The 19,089-nt window shown below is 40.0% G+C and overlaps 1 protein-coding gene across 3 annotated transcripts in view; it reads right to left on the reverse strand.

The window, feature by feature from the left end:
• Positions 1–7,659, reverse strand: part of tmbim4 (transmembrane BAX inhibitor motif containing 4) — a 138,573-nt gene extending 130,914 nt beyond the window's left edge. For all 3 annotated transcript variants that reach the window (XM_057853862.1, XM_057853858.1, XM_057853859.1), the window contains exon 1: positions 7,421–7,659. The gene's annotated coding sequence lies outside the window, so the exon portion shown is untranslated. The remainder of the gene's footprint in view (positions 1–7,420) is intronic.
• Positions 7,660–19,089: the final 11,430 nt, after the last annotated feature.

Raw genomic sequence — 19,089 nt, forward strand, 5'->3', positions numbered from 1 at the left:
ACAACCACAACCCTATGTACAGTCTGGGAGGAACATTTACACCAAGACCTGCGTTATAAATCGGCTAATTAGGCAGATTTTGCCCACGCACGCATACAGTTTTGATCCTACGTGCGGCGTGGATTCTATATTTCATGTATGACAGCCTGATTAGACTGTGAGCACTTGAAGGTGTCACTTCACGATGTCTGTTCTCTTTCTTTTGTGTCTGTGCTTCATTAACTGTCATCCACACGCTAAGGATCTGCCTAGTGTCTTTTCTTTTTGGCTTGTTGCTTAATTAGATACAACTTCAAAGTAACGCTCCACGCGGAGATGAAGCAGATATTTATAACTTACAGCAGCACCTGGAGGTCCTGGAGATGCAATGAAAAGATAGCAGGGACAATTTACACGAATGGGAATCAATTGGGTACCATTTGTGACTGTATCAATGTATATTTGTATTATACTGCCACCATGTGGTCAAGATATGCACAATAGAAGGAGCAGCATGGTGTTCATAGAAATGAAGCAAAAATAATTTCACTTTGTTCTGGTATGTTCTTAAAGTCAATGTATTTTAATCTACAAAAAGTCAAGTTATTTTAGTAAGACTTTCACTGAACACTGTTTCCAATGTTAAATACTCTAATTTTCGCACGATAAGGCACACCTAACTGTAAGCAACCAACCACCAAATTTGGCACGGAAACTGCATTTTTTCATAGATAAGCCGCACCGGACTATAAGCCGCAGCTGTCCTCACTGTATTATGGGATATTTACACCAAAAATATTAACTGGTAACACTTTAAGACCAAATGAACAACCATTAAGCTTTGAACCAATTGGCTGCAAAGATTCATTGCTTCAAGAAGCTTCATTAGGCCATCACTGCTCCCGTGAGAGACAGTCAACCTCTGCTGCCACCCGTTGTCAACACTGTTGTTCTCCAACATGCCTCCTAGCATGCATTGTGACACAACAGACACAAATAACAATTAAAATTCATTTTCTGGGCTAATTATTTCTTCAGTTCCTGTTCCAGTTGTTTCATTAATTGCTATTTATGGTTTATTTGACAGTGGTGCCATAAGACATATCATCATCATAACATGACACCGTCATGAGCATCAATGAACGCTTATAACATATGTCATTTAGTGTTATCCGGCAAATGATCCCACTTTTGAATGGATGTAAAAGATCCAAGCTGGACATAAATGGAGTACGTGACATATTTTGTGCGACATCTGTCATATGCATTCAGTAATGCCCATGATAGTGTCATGTCATAATTATGAGGTCTTATGACAGTCTTATGTCGCCGCTGTCAAATAAAGCGTTACCTATTAACACAAATAAATCAACAAATGAGCCACACTGGACTACAAGCCACAGGATTCAAAATAAAGGTAAAAAAGAAGCGGTTTATAGTTAGAAAATGACAGTAATCTGCTTTTTCTCTGCAGTTTTCATCCATACAAAAGAGCACATAAACAGTTCTTTTTTATGCATCACCTCCCAACTTTTTCCTCCACCTGCCCGCGAATGCATATGCATGGCTTGAAAAGCCCTATCTGCCATATATTTCAAGATGGAATACAATTGACCACACACAAGCCGACATACAGTATGTTGTGTTCAGGCGGCTTTGTGTAACTTTTCCACTCCTCTGCCAGTGGATATACAGTGGGGCAAAAAAGTATTTAGTCAACCACCAATTGTGCAAGTTCTCCTACTTGAAAAGATTAGAGAGGCCTGTAATTGTAAACATGGGTAAACCTCAACCATGAGAGACAGAATGTGAAAAAAAAAAAAAAAAAAAACAGAAAATCACATTGTTTGATTTTTAAAGACTTTATATCCAAATTAGGGTGGAAAATAAGAATTTGGTCACCTACAAACAAGCAAGATTTCTGGCTGTCAAAGAGGTTAACTTCTTCTAACTAGGTCTAACGAGGCTCCACTCGTTACCTGTATTAATGGCACCTGTTTTAACTCACAATCGGTATAAAAGACACCGCATTTAGAAAATAGAAGACATACTGTACAAGACCACTGATGATCTCCCTCGATCTGGGGCTCCACGCAAGATCTCACCCCGTGGCGTCAAAATGATAACAAGAACGGTGAGCAAAAATTCCAGAACCACACGGGGGGGGACCAAGTGAATGACCTACAGAGAGCTGAGAACAGTAACAAAGGCTAGTATCGGTAACACAATGCGCCACCAGGGACTCAAATCCTGCACTGCCAGACGTGTCCCCCTGCTGAAGAAAGTATACGTCAAGGCCCGTCTGCGGTTCGCTAGAGAGCATTTGGATGATCCAGAAGAGGACTGGGAGAATGTGTTGTGGTCAGATAAAACCAAAATAGAACTTATTGGTAGAAACACAGGTTCTCGTGTTTGGAGGAGTAAGAATACTGAATTGCATCTAAAGAACACCATACCCACTGTGAAGCATGGGGATGGAAACATCATGCTTTGGGGCTGTTTTTCTGCAAAGCGACCAGGATGACTGATCTGTGTAAAGGAAAGAATGAATGGGGCCATGTATCGAGAGATTTTGAGTGAAAATCTCTTTCCATCAGCGAGGGCATTGAAGATGAGACGTGGCTGGGTCTTTCAGCATGACAATGATCCCAAACACACAGCCAGGGCAACAAAGGAGTGGCTTCGTAAGAAGCATTTCAAGGTCCTGGAGTGGTCTAGATCTCTCCAGAGCTCAACCCCATGGAAAATCTGTGGAGGGAGTTGAAAGTCCGTGTTGCCCAATGACAGCCCCAAAACATCACTGCTCTAGAGGAGATCTGCATGGAGGAATTGGGCCAAAATACCAGCAACAGTGTGTGAAAAGCTTGTGAAGAGTTACAGAAAATGTTTGGCCTCCGTTATTGCCAACAAAGGGTACATAACAAAGTATTGAGATGAACTTTTAGTATTGACCAAATACTTATTTTCCACCATGATTTACAAATAAATTCTTTAAAAATCAAACAATGTGATTTTCGTTTTTTTTTTTCCACATTCTGTCTGTCATGGTTGAGGTTTACCCTTGTTGACAATTACAGGCCTCTCTAATATTTTCAAGTGGGAGAACTTGCACAATTAGTGGTTGACCAAATACTTATTTGCCTCGCTGTATGATGAATGGGTGGCAGTGTTTCAACTTTATTGACTTTCCTAAAAATTGCAGTATTCTGAATCATGGAAATACTGTAAGTAGCGCTGAGTTCTCAAAAAATAATCTCCATCTTTGAGCACATGCAAAATTGGTTCAAAGGGTAATTTAATGGCAAATGAACAGCTTTTTTTTTGACAGTTTTAGTCAACGAAAAATCCAAAAGACTTTAGTCTACTCACATATTTTTGGATAATTAATAATAATTAGCCTAAGACCCCACTGCTGTGTAATTCCTTCACTTCCACTGTCACTGCTCTCGTTAATAAAACTGCTCAGCCCAGCATTTGCATTTTAAAAAGTCTTACTCTCTTAATAAGAAATACCAAAAGGCCAGACGGGTCACACAAACAAATATATATACACAGTTTAATCTCTGCTGACCCTTGCAGCCGGCTGACTCGTCTTCATATGTTTCAATCAGCGGCCGAGCATGGCTAGGGTCAGCAGATTGCTTATGCTGATCCAAGTGATTGGAGTGTAGGTGATTACCATAAGCAATTTAAATTTTATTGATTTAACCTCTTGAGTGCAGTAATTGAAAAGCGAGGTCTCTGGATTCTACTGCAACTCTTTCCAAGTATTTTTCCATCTTACTGCGTTGGGCCTTTTGTTCCCCGTGTAGAAGCACCAATAACCGATCAATCGACGGCTGGCCTCGCTAACAATGGCGGCGTTCAATTAACAACGCGCAGGATAATTTACAGTCTTGCCGTCATATCGGGGTAGTAAAGGTCGCACGAATGTCCGTGTTTTCTCCCTTTCGCGAGAATCATTTTCTGATAATTCTTCCCTTGAATAGACTGTCATTACTAATCACCATCGCGCACACAAAAGCCCAATTTCTTACTTAATTACAATTTTTATTTTAGATAACAAGGACAGGCTAATTGTAAATTACCGAGCGGAATTGACAAAAAATGATATTGGCGTTTGTTCATTAAAATATTCCCGAATGTGCCGCGTATCTTCTTCATTATAGCCAGCCATAATGGAGGACTAGATTCCGCCGTTAGATCAATTAATAAAGTGTAGAAAACTCCACCTGGGAGAGACGTTCTCCATTTTTCATCAAGCGGCCGCCATTCCTCATAGGGGAACACAATTTCTTGTTTTAATATTTTAGTGCTCTAACTTAAGCTTCCAAATTCTCTCCAGGTACGACCACTAGATCATCTTGACATTTCAAAGTACTGAAACCTTTGGAGTAAAGCGATTTTTATTAAAATCTATTAACATAATTTATGCTTGTCAGGCGCCCCTTCCTCAGTGGGAGCCAAATCTCATTCGCTATATTTTATCCCCAAATAGGGAAACGAACACATTTGACACGCTCAATGTGATAACGGCGAGAGACCTGTTTCACAATATCCGGGAACATCACTCACTTCCTGTTTTCGGCAGGAAGCAAACCACTAAAAGTCTTTGATTTGGATCGTTAAGAGGCTCATAATTATAGAATTGCTTTGCAAACGACCTAAAAATCATGGCCAATGCAGACTCAAGGTTTTCAGTTTTTGTACATTAAAACCAGGGGCGGTACAGGGGGGGCAGTGCCCACCCACGGACACGCTCTGCCCACCCAAAGAAACTGGATGTAGTACTAATGGCAGTCTGGGCACCGCGTATATTATCCCATTCATATAGTAATGATGTATTCGAAGTTTTAAGCTTTGCGATGTTTTCTCCTCTTTCACCTTAAAAAAAAAATACAAAATAAATAATATGAAATAAAAAATTAAATGAAATGTTGGTTTTGTTCCTAGGGGGCGCTACACACATTTACACATATTTTGAAATTTTTTTTAAATTATTTTTTTTACATTTTATCCGGGCTGTCAAAATTATCGCGTTAACTGGCGGTAATTAATTTTTTAAATTAATCACGTTAAAATATTTGACGCATTTAACGCACATGCCCCGCTCAAACAGATTAAAATGACAGCACAGTGTCATCTCCATTTGTTACTTGTGTTTTTTTGTAGTTCGGTCGCCCTCTGCTGGTGCTTGGGTGCGACTGATTTTATGGGTTTCAGCACCATGAGCACTGTGTAATTATTGACATCAACAATGGCGAGCTACTAGTTTATTTTTTGATTGAAAATTTTACAAATTTTATTAAAATGAAAACATTAAGAGGGGTTTTAATATAAAATTTCTATAACTTGTACTAACATTTATCTTTTAAGAACTACAAGTCTTTCTATCCATGGATTGCTTTAACAGAATGTTAATAATGTTAATGCCATCTTGTTGATTTATTGTTATAACAAACAAATACAGTACTTATGTACAGTATGTTGAATGTATATATCCGTCTTGTGTCTTCTTTCCATTCCAACAATAATTTACAAAAAAATATGGCATATTTTAGAGATGGTTTGAATTGCGATTAATTACGATTACTTAATTTTTAAGCTGTGATTAACTCGATTAAAAATTTTAATCGTTTGACAGCCCTACATTTTATCAAAGTTTTCACCAGTGTTCACTTGGCTGTTGAGTTTGGTGACTTTTGAAGCATTCTGAGGGGGTCAAAGTAGGGCACAAAGCGTCGGCGGGACAAAGAATGACTGCTAGGGGGCGCTACATAGTGTATTTTGTCTTTACATGGTATCAAAGATTGCACCTGTCTTGACCAGCCTGCCGATTTGAGTGCATTTTGAAGCATTCTAAGCGGGTCAAATTGTGCTCAAAGGGGCTGCGGAACGTATAATAACTATAATAATAATAATAAAACTAAAGAACCACAATAGTTTACCAAAAAAATAAAAAAATAAACATTCTCACCTGCATGTCCATACTGTTCAGTTATGGATGTGTTCTAAGTCAAATAAAATCAAATCACCTTTTATTTGTTTAGATTAGGGTGACCATACTTTGATTTCCAAAAAAAGAGGACCCTCGGCCCGACCTCGAGATACTTGAATTTTACTCGAAGATCACTCAAAGATGCCTATATCACCCACTTGATTTTTTTTACTCAACTGGTTACTCAACAGGCTTTATTCTTCCCTAAAAAAATACTCAAACAATTAAAAAACAAAAAACGAATAATAATAATAATAAAAAATATATATAATGCAGACCCATGGAAATGTAGTCCAGTCAATACACACACACAGCAGGCTATGTGCCAACTCAACAATTTTTTAAATTACTATCACGACAATTGTCGTTGACAAATTGTTATTCCCACTCAATTTTTATTCTCATTCAATGTTCTAGATTGCACGCAAACAATAAACGAAATAAACTGACAAGCTATTCAACCAGCATGTTACCAAACGCAGCAGTTCAAAACTACATTGCCCATAATGCCTAGCGCGGCTGCGTTCACTGATTGCTACCCAGTTAGCGAGTACGGGAGACGAGGCAAAATCAGAGTTTGCTATAAAAGTTTACAATCATCGGCAGCGCAAAGATGCGACACCAAACAGGATTTTAAAGATTACACCAGAACAAATCTCCGACAAAAGTCAACAGTTGCCATTATATACGTATTTATCGTAAAAAATAAAAAATTTAAAAAAAACTCATAACACAGATATTTAGAATGTAATACTAGCATTCAACCACATAAACTAACGCAGAACAATTAGACTCAAGACTCATACAATATACTGCATATCTGTGTACACATATAACCCTATATACAACAGAAGACACGTGATCGACATTAACAGTAGATAAACTTACAGAAAGGTGTATGGAGCCACGTCTTTTAGAACTCCTTACTGTAGTCTGATCTCTCGCCAAACCGTCAGTAGATGGTGGTAATTCCCCATGAAACAAAGAGTAAAATGCCAACAAAACAGAAGATCTACTCCTTCTCCCGCCCCTACTATTAGGAGCTATGTCAACGCACGGGGGCGCTGCCCCCTAGCGGCCGGAGGGATTCTCTTCAAATTGGTCCCGTGAAAAATCATAAAAACCGGACATTTTCATGAATTTATGAAACCCGGCCAGACCCTCCGGAGGGCACGTAATAAGTGGACATGTCCGGGCAAAAGAGGACGTTTTTGTCACCCTCGTTTAGATCCAATCACATCAACAGTTATCTCAAGGAGAAAACTAAACATGTTGTAAGGTGCAGTAGCCCTATGCTGGATTTCGACCTCCTTGAGCAATGTAGCGTTTTTTTTTTTTTTTTTTGCCCCCCTCCCCCCTAGGTTAGACTAATGCCCACCCACACCTGGCATCCTAGTATCACCACTGATTTCAACTGTTTAGTTTCAACTTCAATTAACTCACCGTTGATGTCTTCTGGTACTGGATTTGATGGTGGAAGGGTGAAGGCAACAAACTCCACTCTACTGTTTCAGGGTTCCAAACTTCTGACAAATTCAAAAGGTTGTCAAATCCATAAGAGGTGCGTCAGAAAATAAGCCTTTGTATGCTGACAAGCAAAAAAGATTGAAAGCATTGAACGTGATGGTGTTGAAAAACATGCCAAACCAAGAGAGGCCTGCTTCATAGAAAACCTTCCACTGACTGGAGGCAACCATCTTGTTTTAATTCAACCCTTGACCTTTACAAGGGCAGCACTTCATTGTGCACACCTGGCCAGCAGATAGCGTCCCAACAAAAAAACTCATTTTCAGAGCTGATGGCTCCAACACACATCAAAAGCATGCCATACTTCCAAAATGTATCAATCGTTCCCATTCATTTGCATAGGTACTCACAATTAACTAGAGCTAGGGTTAGTGCTATAGATAGCCAGATAGCAAAATATAACAGCCAATTTTGGCCACTCTTTGTAAAACGGATCCGCCCCAGCGTCTTTCTGAACAATGGCCCAAACTCTGTAAGGAGTCACTTGTCAGGAACCATTTTTGGGCTAGAACTGGTCCAAAGTAGCAGACATGGCATTAATGTATGGCCCGGATATGGCACACGTTATCCAATCTGGGCCAGATTTGCATCAAAACTATTTTCAGTATATAATCTGGGGTCCTTTTTTTTTTAATGTATCATACTGTAATGTGTTTATATTGCGAATTAAAATTCTCTTGAAAGCAATAATGACAACACTTCTTTGTCATGCTATTTATTAATGCTAACATATTAATGCAACACAAAACAACATGACAATGCAACATTGTTTTTTCACCAAATCTTTTAATAGGAACAATCAACTCCACATTAAAGATGACCCATTTTTAGACTGTAAACAAATTATTGTATGTGTTAACATTCTGCAGTAACGGGGGACCTAATTCATTGACGATGAGTGTCCGAAGAATCCGGTTGGCAGTTCGGTGATAGAACAGGTGAACGGACAGGCAGGTGTTTTGCCAGGCAAGTACCGGTTAAGTAGACTTCTGACGATGATCAGTGGCACCTGGTCCCAGGCTCACCCATCTGTGCAATCAAGGTGACAATTAAGCCAAAGTGACACAAATACATAAACACAAGGAGGAGGGGCTCTGTTTGAATAATAATATTCAAACATTGAAACTAGGGCTGTCAAAATTATCGCGTTAACGGGCGGTAATTCATTTTCTAAATTAATCACGTTAAAATATTTGACGCAATTAACGCACATGCCCCGCTCAAACAGATTAAAATGACAGCACGGTGCAATCTCCAGCTGTTATTTGCTTTTTTTTTTTTTTTTTTGGAGTTTTGTCGCCCTCTGCTGGCGCTTGGGTGCGACTGGATTTATGGGCTTCAGCATCCATGAGCATTGTGTAATTATTGACATCAACAATGGCGAGCTACTAGTTTATTTTTTGATTGAACATTTTACAAATTTTATTAAAACAAAAAAATTAAGAGGGGTTTTAATATAAAATTTCTATAACTTGAACTAACATTTATCTTTTAAGAACTACAAGTCTTTCTTTCCATGAATCGCTTTAACAGAATGTTAATAATGTTAATGCCATCTTGTTGATTTATTGTTATAATAAACAAATACAGTACTCATGTACCGTATGTTGAATGTATATATATCCATCATATTTTATAGATGGCTTGAATTGCGATTAATTACGATTAATTTTTAAGCTGTAATTAACTCGATAAAAATTTTTAATCGTTTGAGAGCCCTAATTGAAACATTTACAGCAACACAGAGTTAATGCTTTCTCCCTCCATATGTTGTTATGCAACAAATTTTGAATGACTTCACTTGCAGACATGGCAGATCATACTCTGGCCATTTTATTAACGCTCGATTGAATAACTTGTTTCGCAGTCAAGCAGTGACTTCAAAACGCGATTATGACTTTGAATAAATCACTTACCATTTTAATTTGAATTAATAATTAATTAATAATTAAATTATAATTATTAATTAATAACTAATAAAATTATTAATAATTAATTAATTTCAGAGTTTGAGCACGTCCGGTCTGCACAGTCCGCCCTGGAACAGTGCGTAACCTATCATTTGGACTCTCATAGTGCTGATCTGGGCCGCATCTGGCGCACTGGCGTTAAGCGATTGCTATGCGAATCTGGCGAGGTGTGGCCGGATTTGGCACGCAGTCGCATGCTATTAGGGTAGGCATAGGGTTTGGATCATAAGCGGATTTCAAGGGGGGCCAGGCCCCCCCGGTGGCCGAAAAGTGTCATTGCATGAAATTGAATTTCCTATATATATATATATATATGTTCCAAAGCAATAAAATGCCAACAAAAATGAATGAATTGAACAAAAAAAAATATTTTTATAATGGGTCAAAATTATTTTTTCGAACAGATCATGTGACTAGCACCACGGTCATTTGCTTTGCATATAATTTTCTCCCCAAAAAATTAGGGGAGGGCAATTTTATTTTTCAAATGATTTTTTTCTTTGAATTTTTTTTTTTTTTTTTTTTTTTGAAGCAACTTTTTGGGGGATTGAATGATTTAGACAAAAATGTCCTATCCATAAATGGCCCAAACACAAAAGGATTGCTTCAATCAAAGAAAACGTTTTAAATGAAAAATTAAGTGTTAAAATGCAAATTTTTCAATCTCATATATTTTTTCGCATTTAAAAACGTTTTCTATGACCGAAATTCTTCTTTTTTTGATTGATTTTTCTTTTTGAAAAAATATGTATATTTCTTTCAGCAACTTATTTTTTTTGATTGAATAATAAAGACAAAAACATCCTAGCTAAAATGTGGCCCAAACACAAATCTACATTACTTCAATTAAAAAAGTTGCCTCAATCAAAAAATCTTGGCTCCAATCAAAATAAATAAATATATAAATGAAAAATAAATAGGCTTTCACATGCATTATTTTTTTGTTTCAAATGTATTTTTGGATTCAAATACTTTTTTTTTTTTTTTTTTTGAAGCGACTTTTTTGGAGTGAAAATATATTTTGATTGAAGCAACTTTTTCTTTTATTCCAGGGGATACAATTTTTGACTGGAGTAACTACATTGGCACGACACCGTCGGGCGTACCATATTCAATGGATGACGATCTTGGCGAAAAGTATTGCCTAAGCAGCCTGATTCAGAATTCCCCTCAAGATTGATGGGAAACAAAAAAACGCTTATTGTCAACTTATTATTATAAATATTCTTGTAAGTTAATTTTATTGGTGACACTGTGTTTTGGGGTCATCAACATGTTGTGCCCCCCCAAAAGTTAAACTCCGCCTATGGTTTGGATTCACTTTTAGATATGAAAGCACTATCATGAACTCTTTGACATAACCCTCACATCCACGTGTGTGCACACGAATGCATTCAGTAAGGTTTTTATCAATTAATTTGATCAATTCCTGTCAATGGCAGTCAAAGGCTTTAAAAAATGGACAGCAATTTAAAAGGTTCATGATGTCAACGTTTTCAAAATCACTCGGTACCAGAGTTCTTCCATATCCAGTCAAATTTGCGTCACTGCATTATGAAGTAAACACCAACCATTCCTTTCAGACACACGTTTGGAGTTAATGAGTTCTGCGGCAGAATAATCAATAACCTGGAGGGTGGCTAATTAACTGCTAATCATCCGGACCCATTTGTTGAGGTGCAAACGTGGCCGTTATAAGTAGCCGTGTTAATAATAGATAAATCTGACAGTTTTTTATTAGCTAAATAAAAGTCAGCTTATCAGCTGACAGGTCCAAAATTGCTCCGGGGAATAAGTGTTTACCCTTCAAAAAAGGTCTTCATATGAAGACAAGATGGTTTTGTTTGACAGTTGTTTTAGTAAGTACAGTATTTAGAAGACAAATGGATGATGGCGACAACATTAGGACGATTGTCTTACGAAATTTACGGGTTCGCGTTGAGTCAGCAACAAGCACACTTTTGCTCAATTGACAATGTTTATTGATGATTATTGCAGAATTCAAAAGGTTTATTGAGTACAGTCCCACACAAAGGCAAGCAAACAAATATCAAAACAAGCATAACATGTAATAACGATAACGCTAGATCTAGACTGTCACTTCTAGTATCCCCACGCTACCGTCTGAGCACAAATATTCCTCTAATAATGCAAAAGAACTCTTACCGTGACAAAAGGGCGGAGAGCCAACGCCCCAGTCAGAGTTCGCCAAAGGATGACGTACGAATCGCTTGGCTTTATTCTAGAGATGACCGATCGATCCCGATCGATCAGGTCCGATCACGTCATTTTCAAAGTATCGGAATCGGCAAAAAAATATCGGACATGCCTTTTTTTCATATATATATTTTTTTAATTAAATCGTTTTCTTATTGTATTTAACGTGACAGACAAAATGTCTTACACTCATCCAGAGTCTTTAGTTTTGGCTTAAAGTAGGGCTATCAAATTTATCGCGTTAACGGCGGTAATAACATAAAAAATATTTAATTGCGGTAATTACATTAAAATATTTAACGCAATTAACGCATGCGCTGCATTAACCACCCGCGCACTGTCGCGTTCAATCTATAATGGCACCGAATGACATATTCATAGAGCTATAAGGCAACGTAAAATGAGTAGAGATTTTGGCAGCCTTTGAAGCCTTGTTTTAATTGGCTAAAGCTTTACCATCCCTCTCTCAACAATTAGAAATATCGTGGGAAGCAGTGTGGGGAAGATAAGTAGTGGTTGATCTTTTTCTTAACACCCTATGTTATTCCCCAACGCAGAGAAGATATATCAATTGGTACCACTACGCACAGTCATGGTTGCACTTCCCATCATGCATTTGGACAGAAGTTAAATGGCTGCAGTATCATTTACTGAAAGCTCAACAAATACACTAGATGGCAATATTTAGTCACAATATACAAAGTCACATTAATCCTTTAAGAATTACAAGTCTTTCTATCAGTGGATCCCTCTCACAGAAAGAATGTTAATATGTAAATGCAAATACAGTACTTATGTACTGTGTGTTGAATGTATATATTCGTCAGAGTTTTATTCATTTTTTTCTTAATGCATTGCCAAAATGTATATGATCGGGAAAAATTATCGGGAATGATTGGAATTGAATCGGGAGCAAAAAAAAAAAAAGCAATCGGATCGGGAAATATCGGGATCGGCAGATACTCAAACTAAAACGAACAGGATCGGATCGGGAGCAAAAAAACATGATCGGAACAACCCTACTTTATTCCTCTTCTGACTCTGATCGGGGCGTTGGCTCCCCGCCCTTTTGTCACGGTAAGAGCTCTTTTGCATTATTAGAGGAATATTCGTGCTCAGACGGTAGCGTAGGGGTACTAGAAGTGACAATCTAGATCTAGCGTTATCGTTATTACATGTTATGCTTGTTTTGATATTTGTTTGCTTGCCTTTGTGTGGGACTGTACACAATGGACATTTTGAATTCTGCAATAATCATCAATAAACATTGTCTATTGAGCAAAAGTGTGCTTTTTGCTGACTCACCGCGAACCCGTAAATTTTGTAAGACAACGATGCAGGTAAAAGTAGAGCAACAATAGGAGAAAGAACACAAGTGTCCTGTATTTACCTCACAGCATGTGGTTGCAAGCCATAGTGAGAAGATCAATTTAAGAGGAGGAGACTTAACACAGCAAGAAAACAGATACCGGTCGGTATGCATTTTTTCGCCCCACAGTGACGTGCCAATGAGCAGCTTGGCACACTTTGCATGACCAGGTACTTGAAATACAAGCAGCTTTAACAATAAATGGAGAACAAGTCAAACGGAGTGCGGCGAAAAAGGGGCATAGCTTTGTGTATTAACAAAGCACGAGGCAATTGAACGGTGAACCGAGAATTAGAACACTTCAACCATGAAAACTAAGCTGTGCTTTTGTGGCGCTCGCCCTGGATTGTGTTCTGAGACCTATTCGTGTCAGAAACATTCATACTTGTACTTTACGTGCTCGATATGGCAATAACAAGGCGTTGTTTCTGTAAACTAAAAAACAATTCTGCCATAATTCCCTGTCGTCTTCACGCAGAAACTGATAGGAATTGTAAAGAAAACAGATGACATTATCTTGCGGCCAAAGAATTGTAGTGTGAAAAGAAGCTGCTGCCTTAAGTTATTTGGACACGTTTGTTTATATGACGGTAGCTTGTTAAAGCATCATGTTTAATCTATAACCACCTCGATCTTTGAAGCAGCGGCGCGTGAAATCACTATGCATTTGGCTGCAAATGGATAGCCAAAGGGAATTTCGTCGGGTAGCGGTACACAAAGTACGGTTCGATCTGTTTCCAAAGTAAATTTGGTAATCATTGTTTGGTAGATGACAATTCTTCCTAGCAATTCAAGTTTCCTGTATTTCCATTGGACTGGAATTACCAATGGACTTGATTTACAGTATGAAACTGATCACATGATGGTCGGATGTTGTGTCCTAGTGCAACGGTGACGTAATATATCATATCAGTTTGTGTGTGATCATTCCAAAATTACTCTAGGCTAAATAGGCTGAGACAAATCTTCTCCCCCGTTGTGTGCGAAGACCGAGTACAGAATGATGTCAGCGTGTTAGCGCTATTGCCAACCCTCTGACATATCAGATTGTGGCGCACGAGGGGAGGAATCTGTCAAGGCAACATTCCTCACACGCCGTAGAGATGTCAATAATGTCGGCGCTGCTGAGAGGGCGGGACTGCGATGGTGCACCTGGGGAAACCGCAGGGCCCGCCGGCAAAATGGGGATGCGAGCGCGGCGAAGATACCGTAGAAGTCTGTGACGGCGCAAACGCATTTATTTGGCCCGGGCACAGCGTGCTCCGGCTTTCACCTGGCGGAACTCGCAAAAATCAATAATTGAACCGAGCAAGCATAATAGCTACTACATGCGCTGTGCACTCTTTGAGCATGACGATGGAAACATATTTGCTGGTAAAAGAAATTGCAGCGGGTGGTTTCTTGCCTGTACACTGAAAGATAAATGAAGAGTCATGTTAGTCACTAATAGTGTTATATACTCCAGACCGGTCTTGGTTCGAGACCAATTTTCTGGATCCTTCTCTGAGTGCATATTAGATTGCCAATTTTATGAATACTGTTTATGAAACAATAGTAGATTTTTCCTTCCCTCATGACATGGGTGCAGTTAACTTTTTAATGACTTGCTTGGCGTGCCACCTTGAAGACCTTGAAGCCACGGCATACTGAAATGATTCAAATTATACATTCAGTCCTGCTGGGTATTTTGACTCTGAATATACTAGGGCTGCAGCCATAGAATATTTTAGTAGTCGATTAATCGATGGACTAGTTAGTTCAAATAATCAATGAATCGGATAAGCAACATGAAAAAATAAAATACCTGAGCTGAGCCTCAAATGGTATTTTTTTTTTTTTTTTGTAAATGAGGATCTATGTAAAACAAAAGAACAATTGGCTAACTTAAATTTAAAAAGTCCGCTAGCTTAAATGCTATAAAATGCTAGTTTTTTAATTTTTTTTCCAATGAACTTCACAAATGGTTCAGACACATATTCCCACAAAAAACAGCTAAATATACCTACAAACTAAATTATGAATGCATTAAAAAACATTAGCTCAAACAAAAACTTAGCTTACGTTGGTCTTAACAGGAGGAAGTTGGATTCAGCCATGTGAAAAGAGGCAGACCAGAGGGCAGTGTATCCACCCTAATCAATAAAACTAAATGCAAACACTTTCAAAATAAACCATTACAACGCCACTTTAATTAAGCGAATACTCGAAGCAACAAAATTTAATTTGAATATCTTTTTTCTAATGGAATACTCAAGTTAATCGATTAATCGTTGCAGCACTAGAATATACACTCACCGGCCACTTTATTAGGTACACCATGCTAGTAACGGGTTGGACCCCCTTTTGCCTTCAGAACTGCCTCAATTCTTTGTGGCATAGATTCAACAAGGTGCTGGAAGCATTCCTCAGAGAGTTTGGTCCATATTGACATGATGGCATCACACAGTTGGTGCAGATTTGTCGGCTGCACATCCATGATGCCAATCTCCCGTTCCACCACATCCCAAAGATGCTCTATTGGATTGAGATCTGGTGAGTGTGGAGGCCATTTGAGTACAGTGAACTCATTGTCATGTTCAAGAAATCAGTCTGAGATGATTCCAGCTTTATGACATGGCGCATTATCCTGCTGAAAGTAGCCATCAGAAGTTGGGTACATTGTGGTCATAAAGGGATGGACATGGTCAGCAACAATACTCAGGTAGGCTGTGGCGTTCCAACGATGCTCAATTGGTACCAAGGGGCCCAAAGAGTGCCAAGAAAATATTCCCCACACCATTACACCACCACCACCAGCTTGAACCGTTGATACAAGGCATAATGGATCCATGCTTTCATGTTGTTGACGGCAAATTCTGACCCTACCATCCGAATGTCGCAGCAGAAATCGAGACTCATCAGACCAGGCAACGTTTTTCCAATCTTCTATTGTCCAATTTCGATGAGCTTGTGCAAATTGTAGCCTCAGTTTCCTGTTCTTAGCTGAAAGGAGTGGCACCCGGCGTGGTCTTCTGCCGCTGTAGCCCATCTGCCTCAAAGTTCGACGCAGTGTGCGTTTAGAGATGCTCTTCTGCCTACCTTGGTCTACTCAAATGTAGGCCTACCTTGGCCTACCTTTGAGTCACTGTTGCCTTTCTATCAGCTCGAACCAGTCTGGCCATTCTCCTCTGACCTCTGGCATCAACAAGGCATTTCCGCCCACAGAACTGCCGCTCACTGGATATTTTTTCTTTTTCGGACCATTCTCTGTAAACCCTTGAGATGGTTGTGCGTGAAAATCCCAGTAGATCAGCAGTTTCTGAAATACTCAGACCAGCCCTTCTGGCACCAACAACCATGCCACGTTCAAAGTCACTCAAATCACCTTTCTTCCCCTTACTGATGCTCGGTTTGAACTGCAAGAGATTGTCTTAAACCATGTCTACATGCCTAAATGCACTGAGTTGCCGCCATGCGATTGGCTGATTAGAAATCACGTGTTAACGAGCAGTTGGACAGGTGTACCTAATAAAGTGGCCGGTGAGTGTAGAGGCGGTATTAGGAAGGATCTGGTGAATATTTGGGTGAACGGGACAGACAAGAAAGCAAGAGGCCACCTATTGGGTGCAGGGGGAAGTCTTCCTCCCATATTATTATGGTCTTTCCTTTTGCAGGCTTGGGCGCACTTGCATGAAATGCTGATGTGGGTGCCTCCGCCTTCCCTTAGGTCTTTCTTCTGCATCTCTTCCCTTTGGCAATAGATCCAATTTCCTCAGCAGAAATCATTATTTGGCATCATTACCATTCCCAACACTTTTATCTACAGCCCCTTGTTTCCTCACTTCATTGCCTGATTAAGTTTGAGGAGGGGGGAACAAATCCTCTTGGACGCCAACCCTAATAAATAAGACTTGGAGTAGTCCATTTCATTGGGGTATTTTCAGGGTCTCCATTGTGGCTGCTGTCTAAAGGGATACGTCATTTTAGTGACATAAAACCATTCAATGATTCCAGCAAGAGCCGGCTTTAATTATTGGTGGAAACTCTGCAGCAGATGTTCCCATTCAACCTTTATTAGCAATGGTAATGAATGTAGTAGGATGCTGACTGGGCCAGATATGTGTACTGGAGCGAAACAAAACTTTTGAGCCAGAACTGGTGAATTAACCCTTTGGGCCATTTCTGGTTTATTGTCGAGAGACAGACGAATAGACAGTTTATAGTGTGTTGTAATTTCACCGACGCGCACAGGCTGGCGCATTTGAAGGAAACCTTTGAGTTGCCGTTTGGCGATAATCAAATAGGCTCCTCTCAATCCCTATAAATGGGAGAAGAAACCGTTTGCAATCATGAAGGTATGGGCCAACTGTCCGCTTTTCAAGCCTTACTGATTGCCCTGATCGCATGACAATATCTTGTGGTCATTAATGTGGATTGGTATCTGCAGATCTGTATAACATATTCATTAAAGTTGAATTGCACTCGCCGTAGCGTTGGGTTATTGTTAAGCAGCATCTCCCAGTGCCAAATGTATTATTCATGCACGCTGTTTTGGTTTCTTTGTTGTCCCTGCAGGCAGGTCCCAGGTATGTCCTGATGCCTCAGTAGTGCTTCATGCGGCTGGGAGGCCCTGGGGTAGAGCCTCCGGCGATGGCTTTAGCCTAGCTGCTCCCCGGAGACCCTCCCGCTCAACCGCTCCGTTCCGTCTTCAAAGACAAATACAAACACTGCAGTCTCCCCATCTCCAACTCCTGCGTCTCTCTCGCGCTTGCGAGAGCTCACACTGTATTGTTCCCCTCCCGCTCTGCCCACATATTCAATCCAGAGTGAGTTACACCACGGCAAATTTTGTACGTGGGCGCCTTCTTTCAAACTGTGCGAGTGCGGTCAAGGGTTCAGCGGCGGAGGCGGCCAAAAGAAGTCTTTTGTGACTTTACAGATGCAGAATTATCTCGCCAAACAAACACACACGGACTGGTGGGGACATGAAGTTTGCTGATAAAACAGAAGATTGAAAACTTGACAGCATTGGAGCTTGAAGCTATCAACCAAACCCCAGCTTAGCCTAGCCGCAACCCTCTACGTAATTACCCGTGACACTAACCCTAACCTTTTGGGGAAAAAGTTCACGCAAAGGTTTCGAAAACTGAAATATTTAATGTGCCACGGAAAATAAATGGGACTTTTATGATGCATGAACTGTAATGCCTGTTGTATTCATGAGTTTCAGAAGAGGCTTGGCAGGCCACCTTGGCCTTTAAGGCTAGAGTTTGGCGGAGAATTAGCAGTGTCAGGTTCCGTAACGGGATGGTGAACAGTAATTACAGCGAGGCCGCGGCCCCATCAAGATCCTCCCGCTTTGTCAGTTGGTCAGTGCTGGATTGGCAGCAGGCGCTCCTGCCTGAGAGTCTCCAGAGTACCCATTAGGATGGAGGCCCGGCGTCCTTATCAAGCCAACCCCTGTGCTCTTCCAGTGCACAATTACAGCATGGTCTGCACATTTGTGGAGCTCACTGTTGTTGTTAGCGTCACCTTAGTCTACAGCCTCCTTAATAACCGTAAGTCAGTAGTGAGGGCTCGCAGGGCCGCGGTTGGCAGGGTGAGACGTGCGCGGCGAGTTAATGACGAGAGTTATGGCTGCTGTGTGATGTTACATGGGAGCTGATTGGAAGAGAGACCGTGACCTTGTGTTCTGCAAGCTTTATAATTGTTTCGGGTTCAAGCGAATCATAGACGAAGGCATTACATTCAGAATGGGTTTCAGTTAGATGGCCTTTCCCCCGATTTTGGGAGCAGAATTCATGCATTGATATCCCCCGTTGCAAATTGGGTTTTAGCTTTCTGTGAGAACAAACTTTTTATATCAGTATGACTTGTGTGCGAATTCCCATTATTACAGTGGCCGAGAGGTGTCAGGCGAAATGCAAAGTCCAAACACTTTGCAAATAGAAAAAGCACGAACCCCAATTGCAAACGCTTTGCAAAAGAAAAAAAGCACAAATGCAAACTCCCACAACACGATCCCAAATTCCTAAAGCGCGATTGCAAAT

Source organism: Corythoichthys intestinalis, chromosome 13, assembly GCF_030265065.1.
Source record: "Corythoichthys intestinalis isolate RoL2023-P3 chromosome 13, ASM3026506v1, whole genome shotgun sequence".
In the NCBI taxonomy this organism is placed as follows: Eukaryota; Metazoa; Chordata; class Actinopteri; order Syngnathiformes; family Syngnathidae; genus Corythoichthys; species Corythoichthys intestinalis.